A 22,361-nucleotide genomic window follows, 5' to 3' on the forward strand; every position below is an offset into this window, starting at 1 on the left:
GTTTTTTTTCAATTTTTACATAACTTTCGTTATTCACATAGTATAGAAATAATTTAAATATGTTACACATTATACATAACTTGTTGTTGTTTATATGGTACAGAAATCATTTAAATATGTTGCATATTTTAAGCAAAATTAATGGAAATTAACAAATCTGGGATTTGATCAATTTTTTGTGTCTGGGGAAAAATGAAATGTTAGTACTTCGTATTACCCTCTTTTAGCTTTCAATACAGCTTTTATGCATCTTGGCATGCTATCTAATAAATTTTTGCACTGTTTAGGCTTCATTTTGTTTTCAAGCGACTTTTACTTTTGACCACAATTCAATAATACATCTCGAATTATGATCGAAATTGACAACTGCTCTTTTCAGTAAACTCCATAGGTGTTTTATTGGGTTCAGATCGGGAGACTATCGGGGAAGTCTAAAAAAAGTAAATCCATGAGCTTTAAACCACTCTTTGGTGATTTTGTTCTGTTGTTTAGGGTTGTTTTCGTGCTAAAAAATGACTTCTTTTGCATTCTTATTCCATTTTGCCAAGCTTCCAATGAAACTTTTCTGCAGAATGGATGTGTATGATGTTGCAGTCATTCGACCTTCAATTTTTTTAACGCATCCGATGACCACACTGGTCATGCAACCCTAATGTACAAGATATGACCTCCTCCAAACTTTAATGTTGAGCGTGATCAAAAATAAAGAAACCTCTCCTATAAGTGGCACAGGAAGCTTTGACTGGTGTTTGCAAAAAAATATAAAAATTATACAGATCTCGATTGGGCCTGAGTAGTATGATCAGACAAGACGAAAATTAATCGTTTTTGGTGCAGTGAACACGAATAGACATGGTGAGGAAATAAAAAACAACTGGGACCACATCACGTTCATCCAACATTCAAAAATTTAAACACTGTGAGAACATTTGATCAATTGTTTGAGTCACTGTATATATAAATATTAGTTTTGCTATAAAGCATTAGCTATATATATTATTGTTAATATTACAATTAATATTCTATAATTTATATTCTATAATGAATACTATAATTAAATTATAAAAAAAATATAAAAATTATACAGATCTCAATTGGGCTCGAGTAATATGATCAAACAAAACGAAAATTAAAGCTTAAAAAACACAATAAAAAATGAATACCTACTTCCATACTAATAATAATAATAATAATAATAATAATAATAATAGTAATAATAAAATAAAAATGATTGATAAAATGACGTTATTTGAATACTATGAAAAATATGAAAAAGAAAAAGAAATAGAATAGAAAACAAACAAACATAAATGGAATATGTTGTATATGTATATTGATTTTGAAATTGGATTTATCGAAAACGTGTATGTGATTTATTGGAATAAAGCGAAAGTACTTTCGTGTTCGCATAAATGTCGGCATCACAATAAGGAACACGACTTAACGTATGCGGAGAGATCGGAGTACCGGAAGCGAAAGGCTTCACCACCAGCTTTTGCGTTTCGTTCAATACCAGACTACCGTATATATATGTATATAATATATGAATCATATATATATATGTATTTTTGCATAATTTATAATATTAACAAAATTATTATTCATTGAAATTAATAAATGTAAATTTATTTAATTATTAATAAAATTAATTATTTTATTATACCAAAAATTAATTATTAATATTAAATGATGTATATATCATCATTCATATATATATATATATATATATATATATATATATATATATATATATATATATATATATGAAATATACAAAATTACTGATTATATTATATGAATTTATAGTATTATTATCATTATTATTATTATTTTATTATTAATTAACTACATCGAATAATATATTTTTTTAATATTATTAATTGTGCAAATATAGAATACTTAATTATAAATATAAATATAAATATAAATATAAATATAAATATAAATATAAATATAAATATCCAATCAAAAATCCTATTATTAAATGTAAATTAATTAATTTCAATGAATAATAATTTTTGTAATATTATTAACTATGCAAATATACAATATTTATTTATTAATATAAATTTAAATATATATATCTAATTAAAAATAAACTTAATTTAATTAATTTCAATGAAAAATAATTTTGTCAATATTATATAACTATGCAAATATATAATAATTAATTAAAAATAGAAATTTAAATATTATCCAATTAAATGAAGATAAATTAATTAATTTCAATGAATAATTATATTTGGTTATTATTTTTAATTATGTTTATATCCAATTAAATAAACATACTATTATGATGTTTTATATTTTTATTTATATAATTTCTTCGAAATTATTCTTATCTATATTATGTTATTCAAATTTTTCTCGTTAACATTTGTTACAAATCAAATTAAATAGAAATAAAGATGTGAAATTAATTTGATCAATAAAATTATTAAATCAAAATGTTTTTTTTTTATATACAGGGTGTGTTTCAATGAAATCAATTCACTTAAATATCATCGTAACTGTTGATAGTAGAAAAAAATGTTTAATTATTAAACAAAAGTTAAATAGTTTTAAGAGAAGGTACATTTTATGATACTATTAGTTTTTTTTTTTTCTAAGTGGACACGTGAAGGTCATACGAAGATCAACTTTGATTTTTTTCTTAATAGAATCATATATTTTTTAATACACCATTTCATGCGGGTTTTCATTTCCTACATAAAAGTAGTAAAACATTTATGAAAAATCATTGATTTACGAGACAAACCAAAAAGTACTAAAACATTATTAAAAATCATTATAATTTATGAGAAAATTTAATTTTAATAATAATGATAAATATTATACATCATTTTGTTAATGTTAATAATCTATATATCTTGTATAATATTTATTATCTTATGAATTTATTCAAATAGAATATAATATTAATTATAAATAAGTTAATATAGATATATAAATATAGAAAAGAAAATTATCTTATTATTTATTAATATTTATGATTGTATGGATTTATTCAAATAGAATATAGTATTGATTATAAAAAAAATTAATATATAAATACATCAAATAAAATTATAATATTATTTATTAACATTGTTTCTCTCATCTCCATTTATGTTCGAATCGAGATATTGAAGGACTTGCGTTTCAATGTAATTAAAAATATACATACAAGGTACTCACGAGTCATACTATATCTAAAGGTGTTCAATTTATATTTTCTATTAAAATAGTAGCAATTATCAAGTGAATAATATGCGTTTTCTAACCATGAATGAAATTAGGTCACTGTCAATATCAACAATTTGATTTGTTATCAAATTTCCAAGGGACTTAACTCCATTCAACATAATTTAAGATGCTTCAAATTGAAAACAAAACAATACTCAATTTATTTGACATATCTTTAAAACACTTCAGAAACATAATTTATGCGATTGAAAACATTTTTTTAACTACACAACGTACAAAATTACAAACATAACCTACAAAACAATTTACTACTCATCTACATTTTGTGCGTGTGAAAGGGATTTGAAGAAATCATGATGCTCCAGTGGTATATATCGTAATAGGTCAATTATGTCCTTGAATTTTGCTGTTGTAATTTGTCTGATATTTTTATACAGTGATGTCAATACAATATTTTCGAATTTTCTTGGTCTACCCCCGACGTGCTAATAAATTCAGGACTTTCAAATTTTTCATTCTCATTCATTGATGTCTTATTGAAAATTTGATACGGTTCATTTCTGACAAAACGCATTCAACATATTTTTAAGCAGTTTATTGATTCTTCATCAGAATTCTTGAGCCTTTTTCAAAATTCTATTTATTACAAATAATATTCTCATTACACACCTGCGCAACATTCGGAAAGTCATATAAACAACATTCAATAAAAGAATTTTGATAATTGACAACGTGTGTCAGTCTGAAGTTGAATTTTCAAGGGGAAGGTTCATAAATCATATATTCCGTCCTTTTTAACAACAATAAACCTTCGTATTAATTAATTAACTATTATTTTAATATTCTAATAATACATTCTACTTTTATTACAGAACAATTTAACCTTTAAATTTTTTATTTGCACACGCCAATTTATCAACCTTTCTCGATACATTGAAAAATAATAGAATAATTAAATTTTGAAACTTCAATTAATTTATAGCATATAAACAATTTATCTCGATTATATTTACTTTAAAATTATTGTATTATTTATATTAAATTTAAATCATTTTATTACAATTTCCAAGCTGAATTTAACTCATTTCTAAAAAAAAAAAAAAACTAGATATATTTAAAATCGTATAACATATTTCACTTCTAATAAAAGTTAATAAAAATAATTCAACATTAACTTAAAATTTTTATCATACGATTCATATGTATTATTAAAATCATTGTTCGAATGTTTATCCTATTAATTTAATAATTAAATTATTTTTTGTGGTACTTACGCAGCAAAAATTCCGCTAATGCGCCAATAAAGAGCAATCTTGTTGTTCGCACACAACAACCTTGTTGTTTGCACATAGCAACCGTCAGGGTTTCGTCAGAGTTGCGTCAGGTTTTCGTCATTTTTTAGTGCTACGAAAATGCGTATTTGGAAATTGCCAAAAACAGAACAATATGCGAGATATCATTTGGAATCTTATTTATCAAAGTTCATATGGCGATAGCATCAGGTGAAAAAAAATAGAGACTGTTTTGAATCTATGTTAAATTCTATATCGACTCCATTTTTCACCGAAATCAGATTGACTACTTTTTATAAATAAAATGTTTTGAATTTTCAAAGTGTTTCGATTTTAAATAAAGTTTTTTATTCTATGATTTGTCGCAACAATTTTACGGTTTAGATTGGCGCATTAGCGGAATTTTTGTGCGGTTGCGTTTATATGTAAGTACCGATTTCATTACTAAAAAATATAAAATAATTATATTATTTATTAACATTGCATATATTCATATACATGCATATAAATATAAATATTTCTATTGATAATCAAATGATCGATAAGATAGTAATCAAAATATTTTTTCAATCAACTGAAAACACAACGATACAACGATCTTTCTTATATGATAAATAATAGGAGATAGAATAGAACAAAAAAGAAAATAGAAAAAGAATTGCGGCCAGGAAACACAATTATCGTAGAACAATGCAATGTTGATGCGCACGCGCGCATATATATGTATGTGTGTATGGGAGATGATCAATTTCTCTCTCTCTCTCTCTCTCTCTTTCTTTCTTTCTTTCATATTTCCTACACATCAGTGTTTCGTTGTTGCGTAAATCATTGCATTCAAGGTATTTCATTCACTCAAGTTTTATCAATGTTCAACCTAACTCAGTACTTTGCATTAACGTTCACACACACACACACACATACACACACATACACACACACACACACACACACACACATATATATATATATATATATATATATGAGATCGAACGTAAATTGATGTTTCACAAAACATATGCACGCATACATTCATATATATGTATATATAAAGTATGTTATGTACTGTAAAAGTAATACGAGTGTAAGAATATTTTTCTTTAAATTTAATTAGCTTAATTTGATGATTATTAGAATATAAATTAAAATCCACTGACAATATAAGGCATCATATATGTATATATATATTTATATGTTATGTAATATGACATGCGTGTATGAAATTCTTGTTGTTTCATTCTTTACTTCTTTTTCTTTTTCTATTTGTGATGCTACGAGATAATTTTTTTCAAAATTATTTTATCCCTCGAAAAGTATTACATATATATATGTATATATTATTTGTTTATAAAGTAATCTACATATACTATATTGTTGTTAAAAGTATATTATAATATTATAAGTATTATTATAATTAATACTATATAATTAATATTATAATTAATCAAATGAAAATATAATAATATAAAATGAAAAAAAATAATACAAAATAATTAATATTACTTTTAACTTTTATTTTATTTTATTTTATATTTTATTATATTAATAAAATTTAATTAATATGCATATATATTAGGTATATATAATTGTCTTTTAATATAGAAATATTTTAATAATATTAATACCTATATAATATGTGTTTACTAATATATACTTTAATAATATATAAATATTTATATGTAATAATATATATTTTTTTTAATTAACATATATGTGAGAAAATATATTATATATATGTATTATTATTAATAAAAGCACATTAATATTTTAGTAGTATTTTATTAATTAATATTATATAATTAATATAATAATTAATAGAATGAAAAATAATAAAATATTATTAATATTATTATTATATATATATTTGTAATAATTTTTATTTAATTATTATTGAATTTATATATATATATATCTATAATACATACTTTTTTAATATATAAATATTTGAATAATAATCATACTTTAATAATATGTGTGTGTACTGTTATATACTTAAATAACATATAAATATTTATATAAAAATTTGTTAAACGTTTATCAATATTAAAATGAATAGAAAAGATTTGATTGGAATGAGATCGATGTCATATCAAAAGAAATATTGATCGAGAGCCTGTTTGATTACAAATATGACATGTTTTCCATTTGCTTACCAAATGCAATATCGTAAACAGAACAACTTGTACCTGTCTTGAACTTAATTAATAGTTGCGTAAACAGAATTCAACATTAGTTCGAATTTCACGAAATGAAAGTTAAATGATCTGTTTTATTATAGATCATAGAGAAAATCAATAAACTATTATACAATGTTTTTTCAATTATAAATTTCTTAAACGATTATTAATTTTTTATTTTTTTATTTTTTTTCTTCTCAATTGATTTATATTTCTGTTTATTTCTTTTAATTGTGTATTTTAAAAAACAAAAACAAAAACAATTAGATTATCGATTTATATTTTAAAATATGTTGATAAAGAAAAAATCGAAATATATTTAAATGTATAATTTTAAAAAAAATTTTTTTGTAATTTTTTCTAGAAATTTTTTGTAAATGTAAAACACGTATCGGTTTGTTTTATACAAAAATACATCATTTTAATTGGTTTGATTGGATGATACTAATCTTATCAGTACTCATTATTGTTGTCATGTTATATTGTAAGATTAATGTTTATTTGTCATTGTCATAGTTTGATGAATTGCATTTGATGATTGTTTTTGCAATTGATAACAATTTAAAACCAATTTGAAAGCAATCATTTCATTGCATTGATACCAATGATGATCATTTTTAACATTTTTTATAACTGTAAATGTATTTCACATTTTTTTGCTTTTTTTTTTTTGGCTCAAATGACCTTCGTTGTGTCATGCAATTTTTGTTTCAAATATTGTTTCTACTATTACTATACTTTCGGAATTATTTTTAGATAGAAATAATTAAAACCTCACCCTGTACATTTTATAATATGTTTAATTAAATATAATACATATTATAATATATTATTTATTTATTTATTTATTATACCAGAAAAAAAATAATTTACATAGTAATAACAAGGTTAATCTTAATATATATAAATAACGTGGCACGTTGTTTGTCCGCAATGGACTCTTAAACTACTGAACCAATTTTAATAAAATTTTGCACACTGTGTGCAGTTTCATCCCACTTGAAAGATAGAATAGTTTATATCTCAATTTATAATCGCAATATTATTTTATTGCGAATTATTTGTTTATTAACAAAGAGTCATGATTATCTCTGTTAGTTCGATAAGATTCTAACAGATGGCGGTATAAGGTAATTCGTTGTAGAGACCCTGTAAGAGGGATGCGCCATACATATTGCTGGGGTTGCTATTAGCTGAAATTTTTGGGGGACAGCTTCCGATACAACGCGCAGCCATGTTTATCTTTAGTATGTATAAATAACGGTTGTGGTTAGTTATGAAGATATAATACCCAGGAATCCTAGCTGATTTATTAATATTGGAAATAAAAAACAAATTGTACGAATGATTAAAATAATTGTAAATATAATATATATATAGTAGATAATTGTATTTATCAAAATTGTACAAATTCCTACTAGTTGTTTTGAAATTTCAAAATACTGTAATGCCTTTTATCAAATCAAACTTAATTGAATCTTTCTTTTTGAATTTATAATAATTTTCTTGTGTAACCTATTCTATTTTAATATACACTTTTTCATTATCATTAAATATGGTTCATTTTTTTTTCTGTATTTGATGCAATTCATTATTTCATAATTTTTTTGAACCAATTCACCACTCTATCCCCTACACTATTCATTATTACTATATACAACTTTTATACTATTTAAAATGTTTGAATCATTCGCGCGCAATCACGTGACTACATAACTTCCTGTCCCCCAAAATTCTTTGGCGCGTCCCTCCTACAGGGTCCCTAATTCGTTGACTTAAAGACGTGTGTATCGAACTGATTGTGAGCCACAGCAATGCGTAGCGGGGCACCCCTAGTACATAGTAAATCCTTCAAGAGGTAAACATAGTTACCTGTACATAGGCTGGTACATACTAAAATTACTAATACTTAAAATTAAGAAATATAAATCAATTGAAATAACAATATATAGACTTAAAAATAATTGTCAACAGTGATATACCAGTATTTAGTTAAACTATATCACATATTACATTTGTTAATTTACGTTTAATAGTATTATCACATTATGCATCATGTCTTTGAGATCATTAGATAATTTATTAAATGCTTTAACACGTTCGCGACGGGGCCTGAATTCATCAGCCGCACCGTGGAGCGGGGCTGTTTTTCGTACTCGAACCCATCGGGCGGGCTGAGCCGGTGGTACATGAACCTTGCCGCATTATAGCAATTGACTTGAATATCGAATCAAATGGCATCTTATTACAGTTGCTTAAGAAAAACAGTGAAATGGTATAGGAAGATCGCAATACAGCTACTTTGCGAGACAGCAATAGTAAATGCGTATTACATACACAAAACATGGGGTTAGTGATGAAATGAGCATTTGGAAATTTAGGGAAAAAATTATTGATAAATTATTAACAACTGAAGAAATGTCAATAAGGCAAATAAAGGATAGCAACCTTCATTTTATAAAGAGATATCCAGGCATTGCAAGAAATGTTCGCAAGCGCTGCAGGGAATGTTACAGTAAATTGTCAGAACGCGTGCGGGGCCCCGTCATAGCCGCAAAAAAAGCCAACCCCGTTACGACACTTTGCCCTCTTTGCGACAATCAGTCGGCTTTGTGTATACAATGTTTTCGGAGAAATTCACAAAAATAAATAGTTCTTCTATGTATATAAATATGTCAATAAATTTGTTAGTTACAATAATCACCTTTTTATTAGATTGACACCGGCGTGTACCACCGGTGGCTCATCCCGCCCGATGGAACAATTCTGCATGTACCACCGGTGGCTCATCTCGTCCCATGGGACAGGAATGATACCATCATCATATCATATCATAACATGATATCAGTTTAATATATAAAAAATCAAAATAATTTTGATTTTTTTTCAATTTTGATTTTATTATTTTTATTTTTGTTTCAATTCTGATTTTATTATTACTTTTATTGTTTCAATTCTGATTTTATTATTATTTCGGTTTCAATTCTGATTTTATTATTATTATTTTGATTTTAATTCTGATTTTATTATTATTCAATTTTTTCTTTTTTAAACTTTAAGCAAGATAAAAAGAAAATAATCCGTACGATACGTCATTTTTGCAGTAATGTGACATTTTATGTAACATTCTGGAATTATAAAGCACAGATATAGAAAACTGATATACCTTGAATATAAATGCGTACTAAATAGTTGGATATCATTGAAAATATGCATAAATGTACGTAATGAATAACTAGTGTATTTATAATCTTGCTGTTTATTTAAAACAATTTATTATTATTATTAAAATATATTTAATTTAATAAATATATTGTTTAAAACAATATTAATCTATATATATTCTTGTGATACAATATTTCCAAAATACATTACACACTTATAAACACATTTATTCAATTTTGAAATTATAATATTAATATATCATTAGAAATAAATGAATTATTATAAAATAGATCAAGATTTGACAAAATTGACATGATTCGTATCACAAAACAATAATAATTGTCTAAAATATATTACACAATGCTAAACATAAAAATTATTAATTCATATTTTTAATAATTAGTAATCAAACTATTTAAAATAATTTATAAAATAATTATTTTCTTTTTTATTATATTTTATATAAATTCAAATAACTCTGTTTGTGCAAAAACAAATTAATAAATCATTTAAAAATAAAAATTAAATTTATTTAAATTTATTTGACAATAAAATAATATAAATTTTACAATGAAATTTAATATCAATTTGATATTTTTAATGAATTTTAATTGTTTTTTCAATATTAAAGTTAATAAAATTTTGTATTAAATGTAAATGACAAAATTATAATTTTCAATGATAAACAAATTACGTGAATATTCTTTTATAATTTATTGCATATACTTTTATTATATTTTTTATTTAAATTGTTAATTAAAATTCTTAATAATTAATAATTAAAATAATTATAATTATTTATAAGATAATTATTTTAATTTTTATTATATTTTATATAAATTCAAATAACACTATTTGACAAAACGAATTATTAAATTATTTAAATAAGAATTAAATTTATTTAACAATAAAATAAAATTTTTTACAATAAAATTTAATATCAAATTGATAATTTTAATAAATTATAATTGGTTTTTCAATATTAAAATTAAATAAATAAAAATAAAATAATATAAATTTTATAATGAAATTTAATATCAATTTTATATTTTTAATTAATTTTAATTAGTTTTTCAATATTAAAATTAAATAAATAAAAATAAAATAATATAAATTTTATAATGAAATTTAATATCAAATTGATAATTTTAATAAATTATAATTGGTTTTTCAATATTAAAATTAAATAAATAAAAATAAAATAATATAAATTTTATAATGAAATTTAATATAAATTTGATATTTTTAATAAATTATAATTGGTTTTGCACTATTAAAATTAATCAAATTTTGCATTTAATGTAAATGACAAAATTATAATTTACAGTGATGAACAAATTACGAATATTCTTTTTTAATTTATTGCATAAAATATATATATATATATATATATATATATATATATGTATGCATGTATGTATGCATGTATGTATGTATATATACAGGTGTAAGAAAAAAAATTATCCAAGTAATTAGATAGAGACGGTACCTTTCACGATAGTAAACCTAATAGCGTGGGACATAATTTATCACACAGATTAAGTCGTTGCATTTGTGGTCGCAACTTGTATCCGTTGTCCTTGCGGCATTCACAAAGTATTTCCACATCCTTGTTAGAGAACGCCATGATATATTATACGGGAATATCGAAATAAGGTTTTTTTTTTTCTTTTAAATGAAAATAACATTTTCTTACCTGTTCACATTGATTGTCAATTTGGATTAATCGTAAATTTGTAATGTGTACAGTAATAATATCAGATATTTTATTGATTATTCGGTTCATTAATTTTATGACATTTCAATATTTCATATTTTTATTTATGAAATATAAATTTTATTGCTGTTATTCATGATTTCTTTTTTTTTATAAAATAATTGTTGAATTAAGAAATGTTTTATATAATTAGATTAATATTTTTTTTTTTTTTTAAATATTTTTTTGAAGAATATTTTGCATTAGGTGGTTCGGAAAGTCGTTTTGTTTTTTCTTAACGTAATAATGGCATTAGTTGATGTAAATAACTAAAATAGTAACACATGAGACCGATAAGAGGTTAAATTTATCAAATTCAACAATTTGTGACCACTCGAAAGGTTTAGTTTTAACCTCGAAACAAAAATGATCTTCATTTTTACAAAAGAAAAATGAAACGACTTTCCGAACCATCTAATATTTGATAAAATGTTTTATTTTTTGCATTTTTATTAATATGAAAAATAAAAATATTCTGTTTTTATTTTTTAGATATTTATTGGGTTTCATTAATTTTTTATTCTTTTCGATATTTTTTATTTTAATTTAAGGAATAATATTTTATTCATTTTTATTTACGTCCATTTTTTTTTATATGAAATGAATGATATTGCAATAGAAAATATTTTTTTATATTTAGATAAATTTTTAAACTTTTTAAAGAATATTTTTTTGAGAATACAAGTAACCCTCCTATAACACGGTAAATAGGTTCCTAGAAAATGCCGTGTTATGTAAAATCGTGTTCTATTAGACTCAAAGCCAATGCAAAAAGGGGGTTTACCTTCCGAAAACTTTTTAAAAACATAAATATATTTTTTTTTAAATAAACAACTTAATTTTTATTAAAAATATAAATGTATGTACAATACTAAACAAAAAAACACACACAGTAGAAGTGAAACCTTCAAAGAAAACCAAGTTACGAGATGTGAATATATCGATACAATAGAATTGAAATACAGTGCCATCTATTGAAAGAACCTTACAGAACCTAGATAACCTCTAAATAAGAATCTTTTAATTAGTAATAAAAAATAATTTTAAAAAATCGCGATAAAAATTGTGCTATGTGCTAAGTTTGAAAAAATCACGTGAAATAAAATAAATTTCATTAAGTTAAATTGAACAGTTTCGCAATTATTTGTGGACAAACATATTGTGCCACTGAATTTTCATATATACAATTTAATTAATTAATTAATTATTTTTGTTTCATCGATTTCACGTTCTTCCGTTTCACAATTTTCAAATCACCCTGATTCTAAAGAAGTTTTCACTTCAATATTATTTTAATTGAGAGAACGCAACTTTAATTTAATAAATTTCTTCGTCGTCACTGTTCAGTTTAATCAATCGAGAACGTTTTTTTCGATGGAATGATATCGCCCTCACTTTCAGAACGTTTTTCATCATTTAAAGTTCTTGCATCTTCTTCCCTTTTTACAAAATCTGTCATTTTATTTTGCTCCTTTTTTCTTACCAGGTCATTGTAAATTTCTCGGTATGGAACTAGACAGTTCTGCAGCTCCCTTTTGAAATTTCGGCTTCTTTCTGGAAAAGGGTCTGCATTCAAGATAAATGACTTAAGTTTTTCAGCTAAGCTTAGGGTTTCTTGTTATTTTTTAATTTTCAATTATTAACTGCACAATCTTTATTAGTGCTAGAGTCCTCAGGATCGATTTGATTTACATCTTCGAATGCCATTTCCATCAAATTTGCTTCGTCAACTTCTTCCACTAATACAAATTGATCGTTTTCAAGATCCATATTCATAAAATCTTTACTTTCGATTGATTCACCAAGTTCTAATGTATGATCAATTTCATTTTGTGACGATTCACGCACATTTTCTATTTCAACTGAATTATGGCCATATTTTCTTCCAATACGCAATTAACGTTGACGTTTTCAGTTCACAACAGCGTGAGACATTTTTGTTTTCAGGCCATGTAAATGAAAAGAAATATTTTTCGCAATACTGTATCATTAAGACGGCAAGTCTCGCCGCGGCTGTAAAAATACAGTAATGTACAAAGGTTTTTTTGAAAAAAAAAAAAAAACAGTTTTATAGAATGCTGTGTTGTAGAAGGATTCTCGCAATTTATGAATCGTGTTATAGCGAAACCGTGTCATGAGGTACCATGTTTCGAAGGGCTACCTGTAATCTATAGAATATTTTATTTTAAAAGTTAATCTCAATGAGTTGATTAACGTAGATAAATATATTTATTAATCATTCAAAAGATACAGGATAAAATTCTTGCTGTATACATGTGTATATATGTATATATATAAATATATATGTATATATGTATAGACATATTTTGATTATTAAAGAATATATCTAAAAATAGAAGGTTGGTAGAAATGAATAGAAAATATCTTGTGGATTTTACGCGAAACGCTTGGAAAATAATTACGCGTGACACGGCGGAAATAAATAATGAAAAAAAAAAAAAAAAAAAAAAAAACAATAATTGTAATTGATTTTACATCATTTTCAAGCTGCTAATAAATTACATACAAACATATATATATATGTAGGTTTTTATTATCTTCGTTGTGTTTGAAGATTATTTCATAATTTCTAGACGTTGAGGAATTTCAAGTATTAGAAATAATTATTATCTCAAAACCTAACATCGTTTTCATCATTTGTTTTTCTTTCTTTCAGGTTGACGTGATTTATTTCAAAAATAAATTCAATTAACATTTTTCCCAATTTTTATATATACATATATGTATATATTTATTTTTATGTTTGTTTTTTTGTTTTTTTTTTTTTTTTTGTTTTGTTAACCATTCATATTTTGCATTTTTTACCTACTATACTTTTTCTTATTTTTTTTTTTTTTTTTTTTTTTTTTTTTTATCATTTATTTTGTCACCAACGATGAAAAATTATCTACGAACGAATAAACGAAAGAAAGAAAAAAAAAAAAAAGACGAAAAAGGATGATAACGTTAAAACCTTGACCAGAGCAAATGCACAAAACAGGAAGAGTGAAATTACCGTTTGACCGATATATATTTTCTGTTGCGTCGAACCATGCATAAAAAAAAGAAAAAAAATAAAGGTAGAAAGAGAGACAGAGAGAAACACACATACGAATTGTTATAAAATAAAATAAATTAAAACAAAATAAAATAAAATAAAATAAAATAAACAATACGTATTGTACGTGTGTAATAATGTACGAGAATATCCGAGTAATACAATTGAATTATAAATACAAAAATATTAGTTTAATTATTATTTAATATTTATTTATTTATTTATTTATTTATTACTTAAAATTTATTATTTATATATTTATTATTTATTATTTATAATTTATGATTTATTACTATTAAATTATTATATATATATATATATATATATATGTATATATACAAAAACAGTTTATTTTATTTTATTTATTATTTATTATTTATTCTAATTCAATTATTATATATTTAAAACAACATTTTTTATTTTATTTATTATTGATTGTAAGTTCAATTTTTATATATTCGTATAAAAATGTTCTATATTTTATTTATTGTTTATTATTTATTATAATTCAATTATTATATATGTACTAAAATATTTTATTTTATTTATTACTTATTATTTATTCTATTATTAAAATTCATATTGCAATATAAATGCAAAATATTATTCTATTTATTATTTATTATTTTAATTCAATTATAATATATACCTAGAAAAATATTTTATTTTATTTATTATTTATTATATATTATTTATTATTTTAATTCAATTACAATATAAATGCAGTAATATTATTTTATTTATTATTTATTATTTATTATATATTATTTATTAAAATTAAATTACAATATAAATGCAATAATATTATTTTATTTATTATTGATTATTTATTATAGTTTAATTATTATATAAGTAAAAAGATATTATATCTTTTTATTTTATTTATTATTTATTATACTTATTACAATTCGATTATTATATATGTAAAAAAATATTTTATTTTATCTATTATTTATTATTTATTCTATATTATAATGCAATTATAACATATACTTATAAAATAATTTAATTTATTATTTATTATTTATTATAATTAAATTTTAATATATATGTGTACAAAAATATTTTATTTAATTTTATTTATTATTTATTATTTATTATAATTCAATTTTAATTTATACGTACTGATATATTATATTTTGCTTTATTTATTATATATTAATTATTATTTATTCTTTATTATAACTTCATTTGAATATATACGTACAAAAATATTTTATTCTCTATTTATTATTATATTATATACTATCTATTATAATTCAATTATAATATACGTATAAAAATATTATTCTTATCTATTATTTTATTTACTTATTCTTTTTATTAATTATCTACATACAACATTGATTAAACAGTTCATAAATATATAATAATTTAAATAAATAAAACTTTCTATAAATACATGCAATAATAACATATAAGAAAACGTAAAATAGAAATAAACAAAATTTCACAAAATATTTACAATATTAATTAAAAAAATAAAAGTAATCCCTTATCCTATATATTTAAATATACTACATATATATACATACATACATATATACAGTATTGTATAATATTTTACATCTATTGTTAGATGAAGTTATTTTCGTTTCAAATTAGTTATACTCGTATAAATCTTGGTATAAAAAAAGGAAAAAAAAATAAAAAAAAAATAAAAAAAACAGAAATAAAACAAACAAGCTTCCTGGTTCGAATCTAAAAGAGTGAGAGATGGAAAGGGAAGTGAAGGGAACGGAAGGGAGTAGGATGATAGGGAGAGGGAGAAAGGTGGGAAGATAGGGGAAAGGAGGGTTGACGTTGTTGGAAACGAGCTTCCACGTGTCGACCTTGTTTGGTGGTGAATTATCACGAGTAATGCCACGTGAGTTTATGGCTTGTTCGATCAATGCAAGTCGTAACGTGGAGAGGGTTGCTTTTAATGTGCTAGTCACTCTTGTATACATATATATATAGGTATACAAATTCATTACGATTCTGACAAACTCTATACATATTTTATCATATACATCTTATATATATATATATATATGTAATATAAATAAGAAAACACATGTATTAACTAAAAATAAATAATTATAAATAAATATATTTATTAGTATTATAAAAATATAAAATTATCTAGAATTACAAATTGTGCAATTAATCCAAAAAGATTAAAAGGGTTAAAGTAGGATAATATTATAATACTTTTTTTGTTATTAATTATTAATATAAATTATTAATAATAGAAAGGGTAAAAGGTTATTATTAGTAAGATTATTATTTTAATTGTTTTAAATTGTATTTTACAGTTTTATATAATTTATAATATTTTTGTATATAAATTATATTTATTATATTATATAATTGATAATATTTTCGATATTTTATTTATTTTTATATGTAAATATAATTTATATAGAAAAATATATCAAATATTTATGTAACCTATAATTTTAGATATTTATTGGTAATATTATATTTGATCAATTATAATATAATATAATATAATATTATATTTTATAATATTAATTTTTTACAATATTATATCAATTTATTAATATAATAAATAATTATTTAATTGTAACCAACGTATGGTTTATTCGAGTTTGAAAGATAAATGTTTTTATTTTTTTTTTATTTTTTTTTTCTACTGGTCAATTATATCATACAAATTCATCAATTTTAACTATTAATAATAATTAACTATTTCGTTATGAACAACGTATGGTTTTATTCGAGTTTAAACAACAAATTCATCATAATTTTAACAAACATTGGTACATATTATATCATGCATATCTTTTATATATAAATAAAGAAAAACATAAGAGTATTATCTAAAAATAAATAATTATAAATAAATATATTTATTAGTATTATAACAATATAAAATTATCGAGAATTACAAATTGTAAAATTAATCAAAAAGGTAAATGATTACAGTAGGATTATATTATTTGTTTTTTTTTTTTTTACTTCTATTTTAAATTTATAATTTATATATATATGTTGTAATGTATTTAATTTTATAAAATATTTTATAATATTTTATTTTATAATATTACTAGGATACTTTGACCACTCGTTACTGTGGCTTTGTTATAAAACGTTGGCTTAATATAATTCTAAACTATTTAATACAGTCAAATTCACTAATAATTTCTGGGACTTCATATTAGGCATAAAACAACATCAAATTTTTAATATACATAATATATAATATGTAAATAATAATAAACAATTTGATACTACAATTAAAATGGAATACATTAAATAATAATACACGAAAAAATATAAAAAGTAAGGTTAGAAAAACTTAGAACGTGAATATATCGAAATAATTGAATTGTAATGCAGCACCATCTATTGAACATTAATTTAATATAATTCTAAACTATTTAATACAGTCAAATCAACTAATAATCTCTGGGACTTCATATTAGGCATAAAACAACATCAAATTTTTAATATACATAATATATAATATGTAAATAATAATAAACAATTTGATACTACAATTAAAATGGAATACATTAAATAATAATACACGAAAAAATATAAAAAGTAAGGTTAGAAAAACTTAGAACGTGAATATATCGAAATAATTGAATTGTAATGCAGCACCATCTATTGAACATTAATTTAATATAATTCTAAACTATTTAATACAGTCAAATCAACTAATAATCTCTGGGACTTCATATTAGGCATAAAACAACATCAAATTTTTAATATACATAATATATAATATGTAAATATGGGGAGGGGTTAAGGTGAGAGGGAGGAGGATTTGTTCACTAGCGTATGCAGACGATGTGGTGTTGTTGGCGGAAAGGGAGGAGGAGATGGAGAGCATGCTGAGGCGAATGGAGGGATATTGTGATAGGAAGAAGTTGGAGGTCAGTGTGGAGAAAACAAAGATAGTGAGATTTAGGAGAGGAGGGGGAAGAAATAGAGAGATTGATTGGAACTGGAAGGGGAAGAGAATAGAGGAGGTGAAGGAGTTTAGATACCTGGGCTATGTTTTCAAGAAGAATGGAGGTCAAGAGGCGCATGTGAAGGAGAGGGTGAAGAAGGCTGGGGCGGCTATGAGGCAGATTTGGGGATTGGGGAAGAGGATGTTCGGCAAGGATTGGGTGAGGAGGCTGTGGCTGTTTGACAAGCTAGTGTGGACGGTTTTGAGTTATGGAGCGGAAATATGGGGGTGGGAGGAGAGGATGGAGATCGAGGGGGTGCAGGAAAGATTTTTGAGGTGGACTATGGGGGTGGACTGGAGAACACCAGGGTATATGGTAAGGGAGGAAGGGAAGAGAGACAAATTGAAAATAAAGGCGGCGAAGAGAGCGTGGAAATATGAGGAGAAGTTAAGGAGAGGAGAGGGAAGTGAGCTGGCGAGAGAGTGTTGGAAGGAGGCGCAGGAGAGAGAAAGGGAGATAGAAGTAAGGAAATCAAAGTGGGAAGTAGAGAGGATGAAGTTCAAAGAGAGGATAGCGCAGGACGGGGTGGAGGTGTTGGAAAGGTGGGATGAGATTGAGAGGGAGGAAAGAAGGCGACAGGAGGTGGAGAGATGGGAGAAGATATTGGAGTCGAGATACAACATGTGGTACAAGACGGTGGTTGCGGAAGGGTTGCCAGGATATTGGGTAGGAAAGTGGAGTGAAGAGAGAAAAAGAAGAGTGGCGAGATTTAGATTGGGGAATGAGATGAGGGAAGGGAGATACTGGGAAGAGGAGGAGAAGAAAAATGTAGGGTGTGTGGTTGGGAGAGAGAGACATGGGAGCACGTGTTGGAGGGCTGCAGTAGAGCGGTCGGGGAGGAGGACGGGAGAGGAGTGGAAGAGAGGATCAAGGAAATTTTGGATGAGAGTGGAAGGGGGGAGGAGTGGATGAAGAGGATTGGGAGCATGAGAGAGAAGAAGGAGAGGCAAGGAGGGGAAGAAGGGAGGAAGAAGTGGAGGTTTGGAACGGGTGAAGGGGGAGGGGAAGAAGAGGAAGTGAGGGAGAGGGTAGTGTTAAGTTAGGTTAAGGAGATAATTGTCAAAGGAGTGCAACCCTTCGGGGACGCAGTAAATATCTATCTAATAAAATCTAATATAATATGTAAATAATAATAAACAATTTGATACTACAATTAAAATGGAATACATTAAATAATAATACACGAAAAAATATAAAAAGTAAGGTTAGAAAAACTTAGAACGTGAATATATCGAAATAATTGAATTGTAATGCAGCACCATCTATTGAACATTAATTTAATATAATTCTAAACTATTTAATACAGTCAAATCAACTAATAATCTCTGGGATTTCAAATTAGGTGTAAAACAACATTAAATATTTAATATACATAATTTATAATATATAAATAATAATAAACAATTTGATACTACAATTAAAATGGAATACATTAAATAATAATACACGAAAAAATATAAAAAGTAAGGTTAGAAAAACTTAGAACGTGAATATATCGAAATAATTGAATTGTAATGCAGCACCATCTATTGAACATTAATTTAATATAATTCTAAACTATTTAATACAGTCAAATCAACTAATAATCTCTGAGATTTCAAATTAGGTGTAAAACAACATTAAATTTTTAATATACATAATTTATAATATATAAATAATAATAAACAATTTAATACTATAATTAAAATGGAATAGTAAAAAATAAATTTTAATTATCAATAATAAAAAAAAACCAACAAAGAGAAAAACAAAAAATGTAAAAGATAAACAATTGAAACAAAATTGAGATATCTTTTTGTTTGATACGATTAAGATTAAATTCGAGAAAAACAATGTAACTAGAACGAATAAGAAGAAGTGAATGAAGAATGATAAAAAAAGAGAAGAATATGAAAGTCGAATAAGGAAGAAAGGTACGTTGAACCCTCTATTGACCTGACCTACGACAAGCGTAAACGAAACGCGTATGTTTTAAGGATTTAAGTAACCGTATATCAAAGTTCAATCTCATCCATGGATTATCATTGTTTTTTAATGGGAACTGACCCGAGAACGGGACATTAAAAAAAAACATGGCTAACTATTGTGCTCGATCAATGAATTCATTTCGTTTGTTTATATTCAATATAATTAATTTGTATATTTTAATTATTATTTATATTATATAATGTTTAACTTTTGATTACAGTTCACAGATAGCAGTAAAAATTTTTTTTTATTAATGATGAGAACAATTTTCAACATGGACGTTCAATATAAAACAAAACAACAAATTTTTGTAGAAAAAATTTGAAGATAATGTAAATCAGTTGTATGATCTTTTGAATTTTACAACAGTGTGTTTATAAAATCATTTTTTTTTCTGTATAATATTTATATAAAGTATTGAAAACTCATTATATTTATACTTTATTAAATTATTTACATCAACTCATCTTTTAGGTTAGCTTAGGTTATGATTAATTGAATTTATTTATATCAACTCATCTTTTAGGTTAGTTTAAGTTATGATTTAGGTTAAATATTGTTAAATTATTTGGTAATAGAATATTACTTCTTTCAAAATGCAAATAAAAAAAAAAAACAAAACACTTTTATTTTTAGAACACGTTGCCAGGTTTTTAACCAATCTTTTTTGCAACCCTAACCTTTTTTGTTATTCAAATATATTTTCGATATAAACAAAACTGCTATTAGGCTAAATAATTGCATGTAAACTAATATATAAATTTTCATGTGATTTATTATTCAACCACATACATAATACAATTAACTGTATATTTATTATTTTTATTCAAAAGTAATTTTTTTCACTTGAAAGTGATTAAATTATAATTAATAAGATTATTAATAGTACATTTTAAACAATACTTATTTACTTTATTTATTTTATCTTATAATAATTAATGAATTTTATGTTTTAAGGTATTTATATTAAACTGCAAACAGTACAAGTAGTTTCTTTTTTTGGCCACCAGACGACGTGACTGAAGTGATCAGTTTTCAATTGCAAGAAAACAAAAATGAATATTTAAATTATTATATAATTTACACAATTATTCACAAAACCATAAATTCTATTTTTATTATTTTGCACGCATAGATAATTGTATCATTATTATATATTATATGTTAAAAAATATTTAATAATTAATTATAATATATAAACTAAAAGTAATTTCATTTTTGGCTACTAGACGTCGTGACTGAGGTGATCAATTGCATTCCAATTGCTTGAAAACAAATATATATTCAAATTTTTATATAATTTACTGTAACAATCATTCACAGCATAATTACATTTTATATTTATTTATTTTTACGCATAAATAATTGTATTACTTGCATTTTATATGTTAAAAAATATTTAATAATTTATTATACTATACAAACACTAAAAGAGTAATTTCTTTTTGGCCAGCAGATGTCGGGATTAAAGTAATCACTTTCCCAATACGTATTGGGATCTCTGGCAGGGGCGTGACGTAGCAATTTGATCTATCTACTCTAATTTTGAATTTAGCCACCAGATAGCGTATTCAAGTGCTAGAAATCCCAATATGGTTGTAAGTGACTGGTTCAAATGAATAATAGATAGTTAAATGTTAACGAAATGCTTCTAAAGAAAAATATAGTTAAAATAATAAACAATAAGTGTTAAAGATAGAAAATAATAGAAAAGTAAGGGCTAATAAATAGAAAAACATGCCGATGTAAATGGATATAAAGTGGCACGTGGCCATGAATAATTAAACACAATTTTAA

At 23.8% G+C, this 22,361-nt stretch overlaps 1 protein-coding gene across 1 annotated transcript in view; it reads left to right on the plus strand.

The window, feature by feature from the left end:
- The window catches only part of LOC107072744 (uncharacterized), a 303,985-nt gene that overhangs the window by 260,768 nt on the left and 20,856 nt on the right, over positions 1–22,361 (plus strand).

This window comes from Polistes dominula, unplaced genomic scaffold, assembly GCF_049000335.1.
Source record: "Polistes dominula isolate Pdom_NZ unplaced genomic scaffold, Pdom_raw_medaka contig_80, whole genome shotgun sequence".
Taxonomy (NCBI): Eukaryota; Metazoa; Arthropoda; class Insecta; order Hymenoptera; family Vespidae; genus Polistes; species Polistes dominula.